The sequence below is a fragment of the Coregonus clupeaformis genome, chromosome 11 (assembly GCF_020615455.1).
Source record: "Coregonus clupeaformis isolate EN_2021a chromosome 11, ASM2061545v1, whole genome shotgun sequence".
Taxonomy (NCBI): Eukaryota; Metazoa; Chordata; class Actinopteri; order Salmoniformes; family Salmonidae; genus Coregonus; species Coregonus clupeaformis.
The window spans coordinates 50826931-50849218 of record NC_059202.1 but is presented as its reverse complement, the minus strand read 5'-3'; the positions used below and the strand labels follow the sequence as shown (position 1 = coordinate 50849218).

At 44.0% G+C, this 22288-nt stretch overlaps 1 protein-coding gene across 1 annotated transcript in view; it reads right to left on the bottom strand.

The window, feature by feature from the left end:
* LOC121577080 (calcium/calmodulin-dependent protein kinase type 1D) overlaps positions 1 to 22288 on the bottom strand; it is a 55669-nt gene that overhangs the window by 30734 nt on the left and 2647 nt on the right. The gene's annotated exons all lie outside the window — the stretch shown is intronic.

The following is a 22288-nucleotide window of genomic DNA, read 5'->3' as shown; positions in this document are numbered from 1 at the left end:
TTGGTTAGCATGAAACCTCCTATCATAACTTGTATCACAAACTTACCTACCGGCCTTACAAGCAATGAAATCTCCATCCATGTGCACCTGTGTCCTTATGCTGTGCTTTTTGAAAGTTAGTTAATAAATACCCTGAACTGGAAACCTTGTCTCCAACCATCATTCCAGCGTTCTTACAGATGCACCATAGTGGCAACATCACTCCTCAACCTAAGACACAGTCCACCCTAGTCCCTTTCATTACATGCACACAATATTGACACTGTCGAGAGAGCTAGAAAGCACACAGAAAGCCCATATAGGGTAGACTAACAGCAAATTGTGAATATTTACTGAGGGTCCATAGATGCAGACAACAGAAGTCCATGTTGATGTGTGCACACCGTGTGTGTGCATATGCATGCAATAGCACTGCAAACACCTGTATACCTTTCAAACATACCCATTTGCTATTCCAGGTAGAGATCTCTTTGGCCACCTGGCTCCATACATAAAACCTTTATAAAAGAAAATGTGGAATTACAGGAACATTTGCACAAGCAATCTGCATCTGTTGCTATGCTATGTCGATGCTCAGTCCACCTGAATGAATGTATGAGCTGGCTACACGATCAGTTTCCTCCATTATAGTTCCTCTCCTTCCCGATGGCTACCCCTTTCTCCCTCCTATACTCTCTCCTACTTTTCTATATTTACTTTTGTGTCATTATCTTCCCTGCTCTTTAACCACACAACAGAAATAAGAGCCTGAATGTTAGTCATTATCATACACACGCACACACCCCTATACACACCATCCCTACACACACCCAGTCAGAGAGTAACCTCCGTGGTAGTGCTGTCTTTTTAAAGCCATGGCTCCTGTCGAGGGTCTATTACAGGGATAGGCCACTGGTAGGCCAGCGGATCAATCCCTCCCCACCACACCGCAAAAAGTTGGGGTCTCAACCTATTGTTGAGTAGAATTGTAGAATTCACCAGGAGCTATTTTGAAATGTGCTTGTGCATCAGCAGTTTATATTTTATGTCAGTCACTGAGTCACTCAAAATAGCTCCTGTTTTTTTTTGTTGGTTAGTCTAGCCAGCCATCTAAACTTGTAATCATGGTCGAATGACCGACCGTGGGGCCCCCACTGATTTTGTTTCTCGCTCAGATATATGTAAAAACTGGAAACATTTCTCTCCACCCTATGGAGAAATGTGTGTAGAATTGCAGGAAATTAGTTGTAAAACTGCTATTTGTTTTCTCAGCCCCAAGGCAAAATTAGTAGAATTGCATCAAACTTGCTTTAAACTGCAACATTTTCTCTACGCCACATGGCAAAATGTGTAGAATTGCAGGAAATTAATTAGAAAACTTCAGCTGTCAAGAGGAGGACCGCTAAAAGGTTTTGATCGCAAGGTGGGGGGGGCAACAGAATTTCGCTTAGGACACCCAAAAGGCTAGGGCTGGCTCTGACTGCAAGCATGGGTATGCAGACAGAGCCACTGTGTGTAAAATCGGCTCCTTTCAGCAGGCTCTAAACTCAGCTGTAGTCGGCCTGCTAAACCTCCCCTGGTCATCAAATCCACGCTAATCCTGCTATCCTCTACACCCCATAGATCATATATACAGTAACACACACACACACACACTCCACAGCAACAGGCAGGCCACTACAACCCTCCTATAACCACCTACCATCTCTCTGCTGCAGCATTGAGACTTTAGTGAGAAAGAACATCTGACTCATAAGCAGCTGTATTTACTCCTCTGTTACTGTGTGTGTGCGCATGTCTGTGGTGTGTGTGTGTGAAAGGTGTTTCGTGCATGTCTTTACCAGAGCATTGTATAGTTTGCTCTATGAGTCAGAGTGAAAGGAACACAATGATTAAAACCACAGGAAGCCTGGAGGGGATGTTACAATGCACAGAAGCAACTGTTCACCACACACACAGTTAGAAAATGGTTGCTGTTGTGCATTCTCACACAGGGTGTGCCAGCATCATTTCCTGCTGGTAACTACACAGCCGAACACCACAGAGAGTTTTCTCTCAGTCACTACATGACACACACACGGTACATTAAACATTATACACAATAGGGTCTCCCACAATATAGGCAACTCCTTATGGGTGGAAGTTGGGATATCTTTTCTTGAGGTTAAATTAAAACATTTGTGGCCTCCCGAGTGGCGCAGTGGTCTAAGGCACTGCATCGCAGTGCTAGCTGTGCCACTAGAGATCCTGGTTCGAGTCCAGGCTCTGTCGAGAGCCGGCCGCAACCGGGAGACCCATGGGGCGGCGCACAATTGGCCCAGCGTCGTCCAGGTTAGGGGAGGGTTTGGCCGGCAGGGATGTTCTTGTCCCATCGCGCACTAGCGACTCCTGTGGCGGGCTGGGCGCAGTGCACGCTGACATGGTCGCCAATGTTTCCTCCGACACATTGGTGCGGCTGGCTTCCGGGTTAAGCGGGCATTGTGTTAAGAAGCAGTGTGGCTCGGTTGGGTTGTGTTTCGGAGGACCCACGGCTCTCGACCTTCGCCTCTCCCGTGTCCGTAAGGAAGTTGCAGCGATGGGACAAGACTGTAACTACCAATTGGAAATGGTGGAGAGAAAATAAAACAAAAAACATTTGTGCATACACACAGTCAGACAAGAGAGCGACTATGTTTTTAAAAACTAGACACCTTATGTCAAGTCTACTGTGTTTGACTATAATCCAAGGTGTGAGCAGGAAAATAAGCGCAGCATTAAATTGAGGAGAAAAGCTTCATCTGAATTTGGCTCTTGATTAAAACTCATTTCAATCCATTACTGGGATTTAAATATTACAGCGTGGCTCCACAAAATGGCTTCGACTCAGTCACATACTAGTGCGCTATCAGTGTGTGTATGTCATAGACTAGTTTGCTTTGACCTTGAGCACTTTACAGCCATGAATACACGGACTCTCTTTTGCTCTGCTTTCGTGGAATAAGTGGCTGATTAGCTCCTAGTCAGTTACCTCAAAAGGTCCTTCCAGAGTGAATAGGCCCTTCCTCTATGAGCTACACTCGCAGGATAAGAAACCTTGTCTGAGACCTGAAGACTTATGTTGGCTTCCCGAGCTAATGCCTAGGCTTTAGCGGAGTGGCCTAACCTAGTCTCGTGACACACGAGATCCAGTTTTGAACCACAGTTGGTCACACCTACATTGCCGTGTATGACTTGTACACAAGTTGAGACCAGGCTAAGATGCTAGCTAAGCTGACTAATGGATATTCATCCTCTGTTGGAGGGCTGCTGAAGAGGGATGCTGCTGTATGCAATAAGCCTGCAACAAGACACCCAATTCATCCAGTACTCTGAGGCTCAGGGCACTCAAACATGAAAAGCACTTGCACATTCTAAGATTCTTTTAGCGAGTCCGCTTAGGAAATGTTTAAATGTAACTTTAGAGAAAAGAGAGATATTGACAGGTGCAGTGTGATGTTTTTTCTTTCCTCTAAAGAGCACGGGGCACTAGCATAACAACCGTTGGCAATTATGCAAATATAGAGTGAGTTTATGTAAATGTTAAGGTGTGGAGTGGTTTTGGAATCTGTTTCACGGGGGCCGAGCTAGGCTAGAGTTGGTGTGTGTGTGCGTGCGTGTGAGAGAGCGTGCCGTAGTCACGGCCTGTGCTGCTGCTATAGCTGCTGAGTCAGTGTAATCACAGAGAATCATCTTGTGTAAGACGCATTAGTGCTCCGCTTATGTCATCTATTGGATGGAAAGTCATTGCTAGGCTAGATAATCCTGGTGGGGTAGAGCATGTACTGGTCTAATGGAACTCAAATTAGAATTCCCTTTAGGATTGAGTTCATGGTCATTGTTCGGCTGCAGAACAGTCAACAGACCACAACCTCCCTCGAGTACGGTCACTAGTGTCTTTGTCCCTTGTCAGGACTATTCAGTTACCACTACAGTGTTATATGCCAACATTCAACAAAACAAGCAATGTCTAAGGCATATAATATGTCATGTCTCTCTAGTAGACAATTACAACTGACTCAAAGCGGATGTAATTTAGTCAGGATCACAATGAGATGATAATTATATTATAAGCGGACATGCATCCTTATGACAGGTCTTACAATGTATTATAACTGAATCATAATACCTGCAGGCTAAAGTGTTGCCCTCCGCACAAATTAACTTTTAAGAAGACACACCTGTTAATTGAAATGCATTCCAGGTGACTACCTCATGAAGCTGGTTGAGAGAATGCCAAGAGCGTGCAAAGCTGTCATCAAGGCAAAGGGTGGCTACTTTGAAGAATCTAAAATATGAAATATTTTTTGATTTGTTAAACACTTTTTGGGTTACTCCATGATTCCATATGTGTTATTTCATAGCTTTGATGTCTTCACTATTATTCTACAATGTAGAAAATTGTAAAAATAAGGAAAAACCCTTGAATGAGTAGGTGTGTCCGAAACTTTTGACTGGTACTGTATATACACTACCGTTCAAAAGTTTGGGGTCACTTAGACATTTCCTTGTTTTCGAAAGAAAATAATAAAAAAAGTCCATTAAAATAACATCAAATTGATCAGATATACAGTGTAGACATTGTTAATGTTGTAAATGGCTATGGTATATGGAAACGGCTGATTTTTAATGGAATATCTACATAGGCGTACAGAGGCCCATTGTCAACAACCATCAGTCCTGTGTTCCAATGGCACGTTGTGTTTGCTAAGTTTATTATTTGAAAAGGCTAATTGATCATTAGCAAACCCTTTTTCAATTATGTTAGCACAGCTGAAAACTGTTGTGCTGATTAAAGAAGCAATAAAACTGGCCTTCTTGAGACTAGTTGAGTATCTGGAGCATCAGCAATTGTGGGTTCGATTACAGGCTCAAAATGGCCAGAAACCAATAACGTTCTTCTGAAACTCGTCAATCTATTCTTGTTCTGAGAAAGGAAGGCTATTCCATGCGAGAAATTGCCAAGAAACTGAAGATCTCGTACAACGCTGTGTACTACTCCCTTCACAGAACAGTGCAAACTGGTTCTAACCAGAATAGAAAGAGGAGTGGGAGGCCCCGGTGCACAACTGAGCAAGAGGACAAATACATTAGTGTCTAGTTTGAGAAACAGGCGCCTCACAGGTCCTCAACTGGCAGCTTCATTAAATAGTACCCGCAAAACACCAGTCTCAACGTCAACAGTGCAGAGGCGACTCCGGGATGTTGACCTTCTAGGCAGAGTTGCAAAGAAAAAGCCATATCTCAGACTGGCCAATAAAAAGAAAAGATGAAGAAGGGCAGTCTGAGATATGGCTTTTTCTTTGCAACTCTGCCTAGAAGGTCAGCAAAATGATAAACTTGGATTAGCAAACACAACGTGCCATTGGAACACAAGACTTATGGTTGCTGATAATGGGCCTCTGTACGCCTATGTAGATATTCCATAACAAATCAGCCATTTCCAGCTACAATAGCCACTTAGAACATTACCAATGTCTACAATGTATTTCTGATCAATTTGATGTTATTTTAATGGACAAAAAAATTGATTTTCTTTCAAAAACAAGAATTTCTAAATGACCCAAACCTTTGAACGGTAGTGTGTGTGTGTATACAGTCGTGGTCAAAGGTTTTGAGTATGACAAGTATTGGTCTTCAAAGTTCGCTGCTTCAGTATTATCAGATATTTTAGTCAGATGTTACTATGGTATACTGAAGTTTAATTACAAGCATTCCATAAGTGTCAAAGGCTTTTATTGACAATTACATTAAGTTTATACAAAATGTCAATATTTGCGGTGTTAACGCTTTTTCAAGACCTCTGCAATCCGCCCTGGCATGCTGTCAATTAATTTCTGGGCCACATCCTGACTGATGGCAGCCCATTCTTGCATAATCAATGCTTGGAGTTTGTCCGAATTTGTGAGGTTTTGTTTGTCCACCCGCCTCTTGAGGATCGACCACAAGTTCTCAATGGGATTAAGGTCTGGGGAGTTTCCTGGCCATGGACCCAAAATTTCGATATTTTGTTCCCCGAGCCACTTAGCTATCACTTTTGCCTTATGGCAAGGTGCTCCATCATGCTGGAAAAGGCATTGGTCGTCACCAAACTGTTCTTGGATGGTTGGGAGAAGTTGCTCTCGGAGGATGTGTTGGTACCATTCTTTATTCATGGCTGTGTTCTTAGGCAAAATTGTGAGTGAGCCCACTCCCTTGGCTGAGAAGCAACCACACACATGAATGGTCTCAGGATGCTTTACTGTTGGCATGACACAGGACTGATGGTAGCGCTCACCTTGTCTTCTCCGGACAAGGTGTTTTCTGGATGCCCCAAACAATCGGAAAGGGGATTCATCAGAGAAAATGACTTTACCCCAGTCCTCAGCAGTCCAATCCCTGTACCTTTTGCAGAATATCAGTCTGTCCCTGATGTTTTTCCTGAAGAGAAGGGGCTTCTTTGCTGCCCTTCTTGACACCAGGCCATCCTCCAAAACTCTTTGCCTCATTGTGCGTGCAGATGCACTCACACCTGCCTGCTGCCATTCCTGAGCAAGCTCTGCACTGGTGGTGCCCCAATCCCGCAGCTGAATCAACTTTAGGAGACGGTCCTGGCGCTTGCTGGACTTTCTTGGGCGCCCTGACACCTTCTTCAAAACAATTGAACCTCTCTCCTTGAAGTTATTGATGATCCGATAAATGGTTGATTAGGTGCAATCTTACTAGCAGCAATATCCTTGCCTGTGAAGCCCTTTTTGTGCAAAGCAATGATGACGGCACATGTTTCCTTGTAGGTAACCATGGTTAACAGAGGAAGAACAATGATTTCAAGCACCACCCTACTTTTAAAGCTTCCAGTCTGTTATTCTAACTCAATCAGCATGACAGCGTGATCTCCAGCCTTGTCCTCGTCAACACCTGTGTTAAAAAGAGAATCACTGACATGATGGTAGCTGGTCCTTTTGTGGCAGGGCTGAAATGCAGTGGAAATGTTATTTTGGGATTAACTTCATTTTCATGGCAAAGAGGGACTTTGCAATTAATTGCAATTCATCTGATCACTCTTCATGACATTCTGGAGTATATGCAAATTGCCATCATCAAAACTGAGGCATCAGACTGTGAAAATTAGTATGTGTGTCATTCTCACGACTGTACAGTTGAAGTCGGAAGTTTACATATACTTAGGTTGGAGTCATTAAAACTAGTTTTTCAACCACTCCACACATTTCTTGTTAACAAACTATAGTTTTGGCAAGGTTAGGTTAGGACATCTACTTTGTGCATGACAAGAACTGTTTCCAACAATTGTTTACAGACAGATTATTTCACTTAAAATTCACTGTATCACAATTCCAGTGGGTCAGAAGTTTACATACACTAAGTTGACTGTGCCTTTAAACAGCTTGGAAAATTCCAGAAAATGATGACACAAGTCATTGTTGAAAAAATGACTTGTGTCATGCACAAAGTAGATGTCCTAACCGACTTGCCAAAACTATAGTTTGTTAACAAGACATTCGTGGAGTGGTTGAACAACGAGTTTTAATGACTCCAATCTAAGTGTATGTAAACCTCCGACTTCAACTGATATACACTGCTCAAAGAAATTAAGGGAACACTAAAATAACACATCCTAGATCTGAATGAATTAAATAATCTTATTAAATACTTTTTTTTTACATAGTTGAATGTGCTGACAACAAAATCACACAAAAATTATCAATGGAAATCAAATGTATCAACCCATGGAGGTCTGGATTTGGAGTCACCCTCAAAATTAAAGTGGAAAACCACACTACAGGCTGATCCAACTTTGATGTAATGTCCTTAAAACAAGTCAAAATGAGGCTCAGTAGTGTGTGTGGCCTCCACATGCCTGTATGACCTCCCTACAACGCCTGGGCATGCTCCTGATGAGGTGGCGGATGGTCTCCTGAGGGATCTCCTCCCAGACCTGGACTAAAGCATCCGCCAACTCCTGGACAGTCTGTGGTGCAACGTGGCGTTGGTGGATGGAGCGAGACATGATGTCCCAGATGTGCTCAATTGGATTCAGGTCTGGGGAACGGGCGGGCCAGTCCATAACATCAATGCCTTCCTCTTGCAGGAACTGCTGACACACTCCAGCCACATGAGGTCTAGCATTGTCTTGCATTAGGAGGAACCCAGGGCCAACCGCACCAGCATATGGTCTCACAAGGGGTCTGAGGATCTCATCTCGGTACCTAATGGCAGTCAGGCTACCTCTGGCGAGCACATGGAGGCCCCCCAAAGAAATGCCACCCCACACCATGACTGACCCACCGCCAAACCGGTCATGCTGGAGGATGTTGCAGGCAGCAGAACGTTCTCCACGGCGTCTCCAGACTCTGTCACATGTGCTCAGTGTGAACCTGCTTTCATCTGTGAAGAGCACAGGGCGCCAGTGGCGAATTTGCCAATCTTGGTGTTCTCTGGCAAATGCCAAACGTCCTGCACGGTGTTGGGCTGTAAGCACAACCCCCACCTGTGGACGTCGGGCCCTTATACCACCCTCATGGAGTCTGTTTCTGACCGTTTGAGCAGACACATGCACGTGTGGCCTGCTGGAGGTCATTTTGCAGGGCTCTGGCAGTGCTCCTCCTGCTCCTCCTTGCACAAAGGCGGAGGTAGCAGTCCTGCTGCTGGGTTGTTGCCCTCCTACGGCCTCCTCCACATCTCCTGATGTACTGGCCTGTCTCCTGGTAGCGCCTCCATGCTCTGGACACTACGCTGACAGACACAGCAAACCTTCTTGCCACAGCTCGCATTGATGTGCCATCCTGGATGAGCTGCACTACCTGAGCCACTTGTGTGAGTTGTAGACTCAGTCTCATGCTACCACTAGAGTGAAAGCACCACCAGCATTCAAAAGTGACCAACACATCAGCCAGGAAGCATAGGAACTGAGAAGTGGTCTGTGGTCACCACCTGCAAAACCAGTCCTTTATTGGGGGTGTCTTGCTAATTGCCTATAATTTCCACCTGTTGTCTATTCCATTTGCACAACAGCATGTGACATTTATTGTCAATCAGTGTTGCTTCCTAAGTGGACAGTTTGATTTCACAGAAGTGTGATTGACTTGGAGTTACATTGTGTTGTTTAAGAGTTCCCTTTATTTTTTTGAGCAGTATATATATATATATATATATATATATATATATATATATATATATATATATATCATTTTCCCCCTGATGCAAAGAGCACACATCAGATGTTTGCTTTACACAACTTTTATTCTATTGTATTCTAATCTATCCTTATCCTATCTTATTCTGTTTGTATTGAGAAACAAAATGGATTACACCTGCCTGCCAGACATTCAATTGACCTGTAGTAGAGGAACAATATGATAAAGTAAAGTAGATGTCAGGGTCCGTGGATCAATAGCAGAATCTCCCTCTCTCATAGCTATGCATTGTTGAAGGGTAACAGGTAAAGACTATGGCCTCATCCAGAAGCAACCCTAAGGACCTCACCTTGATTCTTAAAGGATTGAATAGGTATGAGCCATATGGTGGTAGGTCCAAATTTCCCTCTGATAGGCTAGTTGGAATTTCTGGGGAAGCCCAAAGTGGAGGAGGGGAAGGACGAGGGGAGGAGAAGAGATCATCTCTTCTTGTCCCTCACCTCCTTTGATCAGTCTATTCTTAATCCCCAAGCAAAGCGTCTAGGCTGAACACGGGATCGGGAAGAGGAGAGAAGACAGCGCTGTGTATGTGTGCTATAGCCGGCAGGGCTGGCTCACCCTGAGTGACCTGCCTGCTGTCAGCCTGTGACACCAGCTCAGCAGGCAGCTAGCTCACTGAATACCACACCACACACAAACACACACACACACCTGCTGTCTCTGCTTATACACAACACAGCAGGAGCAAGGAACCCCAACCAGGGCCTCTGCTGTGTTGGCATGGGACTGAGTGTGTGTGTGTGTGTGTGTGTGTGTGTGTGTGTGTGTGTGTGTGTGTGTGTGTGTGTGTGTGTGTGTGTGTAGAGAAAAGTTTTACAACAGAAACTGAGCATGACCGAGCTACTGCAGACATACACTACCAGTCAAAAGTTTGGACACACCTACTCATTCAACGGTTTTTCTTTATTTTTACATTGTAGAATAATAGTGAAGACATCAAAACTATGAAATAACACATATGGAATCATGTAGTAACCAAATAAGTGTTAAACAAATCAAAAAATATTTTATATTTGAGATTCTTCAAATAGCCACCCTTTGACTTGATGACAGCTTCGCACACTCTTGGCATTCTCTCAACCAGCTTCGTGAGATAGTCACCTGGAATGCATTTCAATTAACAGGCCTTCTTAAAAGTTAATTTGTGGAATTTCTTTCATTCTTAATGCGTTTGAGCCAATCAGTTGTGTTGTGACAAGGTAGGGGGGTATACAGAAGATAGCCCTATTTGGTAAAGACCAAGTCCATATTATGGTAAGAACAGCTCAAATAAGCAAAGAGAAACAATAGTCCATAATTACTTTAAGACATGAAGGTCAGTCAATACGGAACATTTCAAGAACTTTGAACATTTCAGTCGCAAAAACCATCAAGCGCTATAATGAAACTGGCTAGCATGAGCAGAGTTACCTCTGCTGCAGAGGATAAGTTCATTAGAGTTACCAGCCTCAGAAATTGCAGCCCAAATAAATGCTTCACAGAGTTGAAGTAACATACATCTCAACATCAACTGTTCAGAGGAGACTGTGTGAATCAGTCCTTCATGGTCGAATTTCTGTAAAGAAACCACTAAAGGACACCAATAAGAGAAGAAGAGACTTTGCTTTGGGCAAGAAACACGAGCAATGGACATTAGACCGGTGGAAATTTGTCCTTTGGTCTGGAGTCCAAATTGGAGATTTTTGGTTCCAACCGCCGTGTCTTTGTGAGACGAGGTGTGGGTGAACGGATGATCTCCACATGTGTATTTCCCACCGTAAAGCATGGAGGAGGGGTTGTTATGGTGTGGGGATGCTTTGCTGGTGACACTGTCTGTGATTTATTTAGAATTCAAGGCACACTTAACCAGCATGGCTCCCACAGCATTCTGCAGCGATACGCCATCCCATCTGGTTTGGGCTTAGTGGGACTATCATTAGTTTTTCAACAGGACAATAACCCAACACACCTCCAGGCTGTTTTACCAAGAAGGAGAGTGATGGAGTGCTGCATCAGATGACCTGGCCTCCACAATCCCCCGACCTCAACCCAATTGAGATGGTTTGGGATGAGTCGGACCGCAGAGTGAAGGGAAAGCAGCCAACAAGTGCTCAGCATATGTGGGAACTCCTTCAAGACTGTTGGAAAAGCATTCCAGGTGAAGCTGGTTGAGAGAATGCCAAGAGTGTGCAAAGCTGTCATCAAGGCAACGGATGGCTACTTTGAAGAATCTCAAATATATTTAGATTTGTTTAACACTTTTTTTGGTTAATATCTGATTCCATATTTAACATTTTTTAAAACATTTTTAGTAATTTAGCAGACACTCTTAACCAGAGCGACTTACAGTTAGTGAGTGCATACATTTTCATACTGGCCCCCCGTGGGAACATATGTGTTATTTCATAGTTTTGATGTCTTCACTATAATTCTACAAATGCAGAAAATGGTAAAAATAAAGCCCTGGAATGAGTAAGTGTGTCCAACATTTTGACTGGTACTGTAGGTGGGCAGAGAGGCAGAGGAGTAGTGAGCTGTTATTTAGAGATGACTGGTTTTCAACAGAGACATTGACTCATGATGATGACATTCACAGGTAACAATAAAAGAACAGACGAGGGCATCGTAACCTTTTCCCTTTATGATCGCCCACTCCTTGAATACAACTGGAGCCTGTTCCACTGTGCTTCTATGACTGTGACACATATTACTTCTTAACTGTATACTAAATTGTGTGTCTTATGTGCTCCTGGATGCACAATGAATTTCCCTGCAAGGACAATATAGTGATAGTTCCACATTTCCCACTGACAGGCTTGTTGGAATTTCTGCCATATTGCTTATACCTAATAACCTATCCAATCCGCTCTGATGTAAACGTGTCTATGGGCTAGTGGGTAAATGCCAGGGCCGGGGGAAAGGGTTTAAGGTTATTCAGTCAGGGAGACCTAAAGTGAATGCGTGAGAAGGGCTGATCCCTATTGGACACTGATGGGGAAGCCGAAGTGGAGGAGGGGAAGGACGAGGGGAGGAGAAGAGATCATCTCTTCCTGTCCCTCACCTCCTTTGATCAGTCTATTCTTAATCCCCAAGCAAAGCGTCTAGGCTGAACAAGGGATCGGGAAGAGGAGAGAAGACAGCGCTGTGCTTGTGTGCTATAGCTGCCAGGGCTGGCTCACCCGGAGTGACCTGCCTGCTGTCAGCCTGTGACACCAGCTCAGCAGGCAGCTAGCTTACTGAATACCACACCACACACACACACCTGCTGTCTCTGCTTATACACAACACAGCAGGAGCAAGGAACCCCAACCAGGGCCTCTGCTGTGTTGACATGGGACTGAGTGTGTGTAGAAAAAAAGTTTCACAACAGAAACTGAGCATGACCGAGCTACTGCAGACATAGGTGGGCAGACAGGCAGAGGCATGGTGAGCTGTTATGTAGAGATGACTGGTTTTCAACCTATCGACTGTTTAGACAGCGGCCCCCTGTAGCTCAGTTGGTAGAGCATGGCGCTTGCAATGCCAGGGTTGTGGGTTCGATTCCCACGGAGGGCCAGTATGAAAAATGTATGCACTCACTAACTGTAAGTCGCTCTGGATAAGAGCGTCTGCTAAATGACTAGAATGTAAAATGTAATGATGATGACATTCACAGGTAACAATAAAATGGTCCTCTGTAGCTCAGCTGGTAGAGCACGGCGCTTGTAACGCCAAGGTAGTGGGTTCGATCCCCGGGACCACCCATACACAAAAAAATTTATGCACGCATGACTGTAAGTCGCTTTGGATAAAAGCGTCTGCTAAATGGCATATTATTATTATTATTATAAAATAATACGAGGGCATCCTAACCATCTGCCGTTACGATCGCCCACTCCTTGAATAAAACGGGAGCCTGTTCCACTGTGCTTATATGACTGTGACACATATTACTTCTTAACTGTATACTAAATTGTGTGTCTTATGTGCTCCTGGAAGCACAATGAATTTCCCTGCAAGGACAATATAGTTGAATGGAATGGAGTGAATTACGTAAGGTCTCTTGGTGTGACCCAAGTCGGGGGTTGCAATCACACGTACGCCATTTGTATTCAAGTCAAGATGCTGATGGGAACAAGGCGCTCCTCTGAGAGGCACAGCCTGTACCTCGGAGGACAGGGTGGAACACGGATCCATATGGGTTTAGGGGGGAGGCCGTTAGGGGACATTAAGGGCTGTCATGCTGCATGTTCTTGCTAAGCCAAAAAGTGTGCAGACTGAATGTGACTTAGCCTAAGAGAGGTAGCATATTGAGAATGGTCTTAGACTCTGAACAACAAATAGGCTATGCCGTGATGAAGGGATAGCATCATTGCTGTGTGTGTTATCCCTCCAAATATACAGGAAGTAAACTGAGATTCCAATTCCATTTTTATTTCAGTTTATTTCCTGAATTGACTGAATCAAAATGGAATTGACCCCAATCCTGATCCCCATATTGTCCAAGTTGAATGGAGACCAGCATTGTCAGTTTATTGAAGCTAAGACTGGCCTACTTTTCCAGCTTGACATCAATCTCCCTGGGCTGGCCAAAACCATATTTCCCCCAGGAGTCCCCTTCTCTGACACAGGCCTCCTACAATACCCGATCAAATCACATTCTCCCCAAAATATGGGTAGCTGATGGATGTGTTGCTGCTTACATTGAGGGAAATAAACAGAAAAAAACATCTGTAGGTCAAAGGACTTAGTCTTTCATTTCCTATAACACACAGCTTATCAATTCAACCTCTAGCAAACATGCTGAGATTTTAACTTAAAGATCAAAACACACTAAAAACAAGTTAGTCATTGGACAGGGAGCCGAAGCACCGCTTTTTAGCCTAATCAAAATCAAGCTTTATTTATACAGCACATTTCAGACATGAAATGCAACACAATGTGGTTTACAGGAAAAAAACGAATAAAAAAAACACTGAAAATAAAAGCTGAAATTTTTAATACACAACAAACATCAGATAAAAAAATTTTTTTTAAAGAATGGCACAAACTGAAGAACTAAAAAGTACCCTAAGGAAAAGCAAAGCTAAAAATAGGTTTTACGGTCTCTTAAATATGTCCACAGTTTCAGCCCCCCTCATGTTATCAAGCAGGCTATTCCAGAAGCTAGGGGCATAATAACTAAAGACTGCCTCTCCATGCCTCTTGGTCCTAGGCTTTGGGATAGTTAACAGGCCAGTGCCAGAGGACCTGCGGGACCTACTGGGTACATAACTTAAAAGCATGTCTGACATGTATTTGGGTGCACAATCGTGGATTGATTTGAAAACCAATACAAGAATCTTAAAATTAATTATAAAACTCAGCCAGTGCAGAGACCTTAAAACCGGTGTAATGTGTGCTCTACGTCTGGTCTTGGTCAGTACTCGTGCTGCAGCATTCTGTATGTTTTTCAATTGACCAATGGCTTTCTTGGGTAGACCAGACAGGAGAGCATTACAGTAGTCAAGCCTGCTTGCAATGAAAGCATGGATGAGTCTCGCGTTATCAGCCTGAGAGAGAAACGGCCACACCTTGGCAATGTTCCTCAGGTGGTAAAAAGCTATTTTGATCACATTCCTAATGCGTGATTCGAAAAGTAGTTCAGAATCTAAAATAACACCTAGGTTTTTCTTTATTGCCTGTGAATTAAAAAGTGTGGCTAGATTCTCTCTCCGTGCTTTGGCTCCAACAACAAGTAACGTCCAATACGTAACACCTACAGTATGCATGTAACACCCAGACCATTGATGACAATCTTGAAGAGGGAGAGACGTTTTGGGAAGAACTGTCTTCGTCTTCCATTTGGGGAATTTGCCCTTCAAAGTGAGTACTAACATACTCCCAGTCTGCATCATAACTCATCCACAGCAGAGCAGAGCAGACATTAAGTCAAGCAGCACTAACTGTAGGACAGAAATAACTCTGCTGGAATTCGTCTGCTCTGAAAAAGTTCAAGCACAGGATAATAAGTTGTGAGAATAACAGAACTGTGAGTGTGAGCAGAACTTTTGTCCCAAGTACAACAAACAGTACTAATGGGATGTAACCCATCCCCAAATGTGTGTCTGTCTTTTAATCCGTTTCCCAGTTCAAAGGTCAGTCTAGCTTTAATAAAAGCATTTCTTGGGGTGCCCAGTATCTCTGTGTTCGAGATGTCCACGATGAGTATGACGTGTCTCCTCTCTAAACACCCAGGAAGCTCCGATTCAAACTACCATTAGACAGCTCTGCAAGCATTGTAACGTCTAAAAATACGTTCGTTACAAATATGGAGTTTCACTGAGCAACCATCTTCATTTACTCCTGTTACGGCCAGTACGTACTTCCAAAAGAGGTCTAAATAAAAATGTACAAGCAACCAAATAAAAGCCTCTTCAGCACCTCCAATGTATTGAGCTGTTGTAGACTTCCGACCTGTGTGTGATAGTTATTAGTGATTTACATTGAGGTGCAAAAAAGGCATTTTCTTGGTTGCTTGTACATTTTTATTTAGACCTTTTTTGGAAGTACATAACGGACGTAACAGGAATAAATGAAGATTGTTGCTCAGCGAAACTCCATATTTGGTGAGTAACAAACATATTTTGACATTATAAAGCTTGCAGAGCTGTCTAATGGGAGTTTGAATCGGAGCTTCCTGGGCGTTAGACAGGAGACACATCATACTCATCTTTGACATCTTGAACGCACATATACTTGGGAACCGTCAACCAGAGATCTGAAGTGATAATGAAAATGGTCCATACTCCCAGAGTGATCAGAAAAATGCCAGGTAACTTATTAGACTATAGATGAAGTGATAGCAGTGCATTCATGACTACTGATGAAGAGGATAACATTACATGCATTGATTGACATTAAGGGTTGACTTACTGCCTGGGGAAAGTGACCTGCGCACGGAGCAGTTGCACAAGTTGTGGGGCAGGTGAATTTGTTTTCATGACAACAACCAAAATGCAAATAATTCCAGTAGTCTGGTCCAGATCTTGCACCAGGATAAAGTGACTAAGGGGGCAGTGGACATCGGCAAGGGGGCAAACATTTTCAGGGTTCTTGCATTGGAATGACATTGGATTCTGCTTATATCAAGCTATACCACAATAAACATAAAAGTTCAAATGCCGAGACTCCGAGATCATCGAGTGCTTTTGGAGTGACAGGCTGGCACGAAATCTGTAGCCTATCTCCGCTGCGCTGTATCAGCGTAAAATAGGGGCCTTCTAGCAGTTGTAAGGACAAAGATTCAGCAGGAGGCAGGCAGATAGCGGTGCAAATGAGTGTTGGATTTTTTTACACAGCGCTGGTGTTTCAAAGATGACTGTGATATCTACAAATACAAGAGTATGTGGACAACCCTTCAAATTAGTGGATCCGGCTATTTCAACCACACCTGTTGCTGACAGGTGTATAAAATCGAGCACACTGCCATGCATTCTCCATAGACAAACATTGGCAGTAGAATGGCCTTACTGAAGAGCTCAGTGACTTTCAACGTGGCACCGTCATAGGACGCCATCTTTCCATGGCCAAGCAGCTGCATACAAGCCTAAGATCACCATCCGCAATGCCAAGGGTCGGCTGGAGTGGTGTAAAGCTTGCCACCATCTGGCAGTCCGACAGACTAATCTGGGTTTGGCGGATGCCAGGAGAACACTACCTGCCCGAATGCGTAGTGCCAACTGTAAACTTTGGTCAAGGAGGAATAATGGTCTGGGGCTATTTTTCATGGTTCGGGCTAGGCCCCTTAGTTCCAGTGAAGGGAAATCTTAACGCTAAAGCATACAATGACATTCTAGACGATTCTGTGCTTCCAACTTTGTGGCAACAGTTTGGAGAAAGCCCTTTCCTGTTTCAGCATGACAATGCTCCTGTGCACAAAGCGAGGTCCATACAGAAATGGTTTGTCGAGATCGGTGTGGAAGAACTTGACTGGCCTGCACAGAGCTCTGACCTCAACCCCATCTAACACTTTTGGGATGAATTGGAACGCCGACTGCGAGCCAGGCCTAATCGCCCAACATCAGTGCCCGAGCTCACTAATGCTCTTGTGGCTGAATGGAAGTATGTCCCTGCAGCAATGTTCCAACATCTAGTGGAAAGCCTTCCCAGAAGAGTAGAGGCTGTTGTAGCAACAAAGGGGGGCCCAACTTCATATTAATGCCCATGATGTTGGAATGAGATGTTCGACGAGCAGGTGTCCACATACTTTTGGTCATGTAGTGTATATATACAAAGTTCTGACTTCAGAATGTCAGCATTCAAAAGAAAAAGCCTTTCATTAGGCAAACCCTGTCTTAACCAATAAGCACAGGTGGGGTCCACCAGGCTCAGATACAGCCTCCCCTAGAGTTACCCAAAGTGAACTAACTAGAACATCCCCAAAACGGGCACTTAAATACATTTGGCCACACCTATTCTTGGCACGCAGGCCAGGTAAATCTATGCATGCTACAGCGCGTGCGTTCACACAACATTAAACATGATGGAGAAACCAGACACATGCTCTCCAAAAAAAGACCACAAAGAAATGTACAGAAAACTGGCAAATGCAATTAAATCAACCAAAAGTTCTTCATCACAATTGTTGCGCAGTTTTGAGCTCTCCAAAAAACATTTCCACTTGGAGAATGATGAAAATGGTAGGAATGTATGATATTTAATGAATTATCAAAACTTCCGTAACCAAACATTCTAAATTAATGGGGGAATATGTTGGAATTAACAGTAACTTCACTGATTAATATATATTTCATGGGGCAGTAATAAACGTTGACACAATTAAACAAATAGTGCGCAATAATTGGCCGGAGTCAGTTCGCAATAGTGGCTATAGTGCGTCATCGCCACACAACCCTCCCCTTATTCTTATCTCAACATTTTAAATTATGCTTGAGACAAGTTCCTCACACATAAGCAGTAACCTCATACATTGTCAGGACATATCAGTGGGAATTTTCCCTTCAACTGAAATCATTACGGTTCAGTATTTCTAACCATCCCCCTTAGAACGCACACACTACCCAAACTAATGGACATGTGACAGCAAGGCAGAATGGCACATTCCAAAATGAGCACATGATACATATTGACCAACATGTTATGTCCATTTGGTGAATGTAGATTGGTGGAGTAAATAAAGGAATATCATAGCAGTTGCCCCGAGGCAGATGAAGACTTTGCCCAGGCCCTGAACACTGTCCACTAACGCGATGCAGGGTCACAAACTTCCCTGCACGGGTCTTTGTTGAAGCAGGTAAGGGAGCATTCTCTGCTGAACGATGCACAGTGGACACTGGGGTTGTCTCCAGACCCCCCAGCAGTGACAACTTCCATGCCACACCCAGGAAAATGTTGCAGTACAGTCATTTTCTCTCCAAGCCCGGGGAAAGAGTCAGAGCACACAGCTCGGTCATAATCGATTCAGTGTCAGTCAGTAACTAGGTTTCAATCCAATTGGCCACAGATTTTCATGCGAATATTCAAAAATCTGCATAAAGAAAATGTGCATTTTCCCACCAAACAGACTTGTTGCAGATAAAAATCAGTGCGTAATGACGTAGTGCAAAATGTACTTTTTCGCTTAAGTTTTCAGGTACCTAATAAAAAGTTCAACGTGTTTCCATCACATTTTCAACTCTACTGATAGTTTGTCACAAAAACTGTTGCGTTAAATAGCAAATATGACCGACCAGCTCGAGTCGGTCTTATGTAGCAGAATTTGATATATATATATATATTTTTTTACATCGGATAAAAGTAAAGACTCCGAGCTAGGAAATAGTATATCATACAGTACAGTTGAGGAACAATGGAAAAGTAATTCTGCTTTGAAAGATGATAAACCTGTAACCTCACTTTTGAGAAAATGGCCCTTGAATGTTTTGGTAAACCTACTGGAGCGCTCTTCTTTGTCTACACCCATTCAGCATCATTCACAACCTCTTAAGCCTTAGCCCCACCCATCTTTTTAAGGATTCACATGTGAGGCCATGTACTAAACAACCAAAGATTTCAAGACTAAAGGCTGGTTTATAGTATGTCTATCGACAAGTATGTATACAGTTTTTGCAGTGACATCATGAACATTCTATTGTCGTCCGACATCAAACTTGTCGTTGTCCTTATGAAAAAGTATAAACACAAAAACTACAGGCTGTATGATATCAGCAGCCTGGTGGTCCAAAATAGCATAACTGGTATTTTAACACCAATGAATCCACCCGTTTAAAAATGAATTTAGTATATGTCAATCTAGCGAACCAGGCAACTAAAAGTAACTTTCTAAACAATCTTTTGGTTCGTTTCTAGCTTGTTAGCTAGCTAATGTTAAGTTAGCTGGCTAGGCAGTTCAAATAATGACCATATCATATAGCTGACAACGTTTTCACTTTAATCAAATCAAATCAAATCAAATTTTATTGGTCACATGCGCCGAATACAACAGGTGCAGACATTACAGTGAAATGCTTACTTACAGCCCTTAACCAACAGTGCATTTATTTTAAACAAAAAAAGTAGGAATAAAACAACAACAAAAAAGTGTTGAGAAAAAAAGAGCAGAAGTAAAATAAAGTGACATAAAGTGACAGTAGGGAGGCTATATATACAGTAAATAAAGTGACAGTAGGGAGGCTATATATACAGGGGGGTACCGTTGCATAGTCAATGTGCGGGGGCACCGGCTAGTTGAGGTAGTTGAGGTAATATGTACATGTGGGTAGAGTTAAAGTGACTATGCATAAATACTTAACAGAGTAGCAGCAGCGTAAAAAGGATAGGGTGGGGGGGGCAGTGCAAATAGTCCGGGTAGCCATGATTAGCTGTTCAGGAGTCTTATGGCTTGGGGTAGAAGCTGTTGAGAAGTCTTTTGGACCTAGACTTGGCACTCCGGTACCGCTTGCCGTGCGGTAGCAGAGAGAACAGTCTATGACTAGGGTGGCTGGAGTCTTTGACAATTTTGAGGGCCTTCCTCTGACACCGCCTGGTATAGAGGTCCTGGATGGCAGGGAGCTTTGCCCCAGTGATGTACTGGGCCGTACGCACTACCCTCTGTAGTGCCTTGCGGTCAGAGGCCAAGCAGTTGCCATACCAGGCGGTGATGCAACCAGTCAGGATGCTCTCGATGGTGCAGCTGTAGAATTTTTGAGGATCTGAGGACCCATGCCAAATCTTTTTAGTCTCCTGAGGGGGAATAGGCTTTGTCGTGCCCTCTTCACGACTGTCTTGGTGTGTTTGGACCATGATAGTTCGTTGGTGATGTGGACACCAAGGAACTTGAAGCTCTCAACCTGTTCCACTACAGCCCCGTCGATGAGAATGGGGGCGTGCTCAGTCCTCTTTTTTTTCCCTGAAGTCCACAATCATCTCCTTTGTCTTGAGGGAGAGGTTGTTGTCCTGGCACCACACGGCCAGATCTCTGACCTCCTCCCTATAGGCTGTCTCATCGTTGTCGGTGATCAGGCCTACCACTGTTGTGTCGTCGGCAAACTTAATGATGGTGTTGGAGTCGTGCCTGGCCATGCAGTCATGGGTGAACAGAGAGTACAGGAGGGGACTGAGCACGCACCCCTGAGGGGCCCCCGTGTTGAGGATCAGTGTGGCAGATGTGTTGTTACCTACCCTTACCACCTGGGGGCGGCCCGTCAGGAAGTCCAGGATCCAGTTGCAGAGGGAGGTGTTTAGTCCCAGGATCCTTAGCTTAGTGATGAGTTTAGAGGGCACTATGGTGTTGAATGCTGAGCTGTAGTCAATGAATAGCATTCTCACGTAGGTGTTCCTCTTGTCCAGGTGGGAAAGGGCAGTGTGGAGTGCGATAGAGATTGCATCATCTGTGGATCTGTTGGGGCGGTATGCAAATTGGAGTGGGTCTAGGGTTTCTGGGATTATGCTGTTGATGTTTAGCCATGACCAGTCTTTCAAAGCACTTCATGGCTACAGACGTCAGTGCTACGGGTCGGTAGTCATTTAGGCAGGTTATCTTAGAGTTCTTGGGCACGGGGACTATGGTGGTCTGCTTGAAACATGTTGGTATTACAGACTCAGTCAGGGACATGTTGAAAATGTCAGTGAAGACACTTGCCAGTTGGTCAGCACATGCTCGGAGTACACGTCCTGGTAATCCGTCTGGCCCTGCGGCCTTGTGAATGTTGACCTGCTTAAAAGTCTTACTCACATCGGCTACGGAGAGCGTGATCACATAGTCGTCCGGAACAGCTGGTGCTCTCGTGCATGCTTCAGTGTTGCTTGCCTCGAAGCGAGCATAGAAGTGGTTTAGCTCGTCTGGTAGGCTTGTGTCACTGGGCAGCTCGCGGCTGTGCTTCCCTTTGTAGTCTGTAATAGTTTTCAAGCCCTGCCACATCCGACGAGCGTCAGAGCCAGTGTAGTATGATTCAATCTTAGACCTGTATTGACTCTTTGCCTGTTTGATGGTTCGTCGGAGGTCATAGCGGGATTTCTTATAAGCGTCCGGGTTAGAGTCCCGTTCCTTGAAAGCGGCAGCTCTACCCTTTAGCTCAGTGCGGATGTTTCCTGTAATCCATGGCTTCTGGTTGGGGTATGTACGTACGGTCACTGTGGGGACGACATCATCGATGCACTTATTGATGAAGCCAGTGACTGATGTGGTGTACTCCTCAATGCTGTCTGAAGAATCCCGGAACATGTTCCAGTCTGTGCTAGCAAAACAGTCCTGTAGCTTAGCATCTGCGTCATCTGACCACTTTTTTATTAACCGAATCACTGGTGCTTCCTGCTTCAGTTTTTGCTTATAAGCAGGAATCAGGAGGATAGAGTTATGGTCAGATTTGCCAAATGGAGGGCGAGGGAGAGCTTTGTATGAGTCTCTGTGTGTGGAGTAAAGGTGGTCTAGAGTTTTTTCCCCTCTGGTTGCACATTTAACATGCTGGTAGAAATTAGGTAGAACGGATTTAAGTTTCCCTGCATTAAAGTCCCCGGCTACTAGGAGCGCTGCATCTGGCTCATTTGTCTTCATTATTACAGGAAAATAAACTCACAACAAGATCATTATTTACAAGTTAATGGCGAGCCAATTATAGAAAATAGCTTACGGTTCACATTACCATCTCTGGTAAACACATACT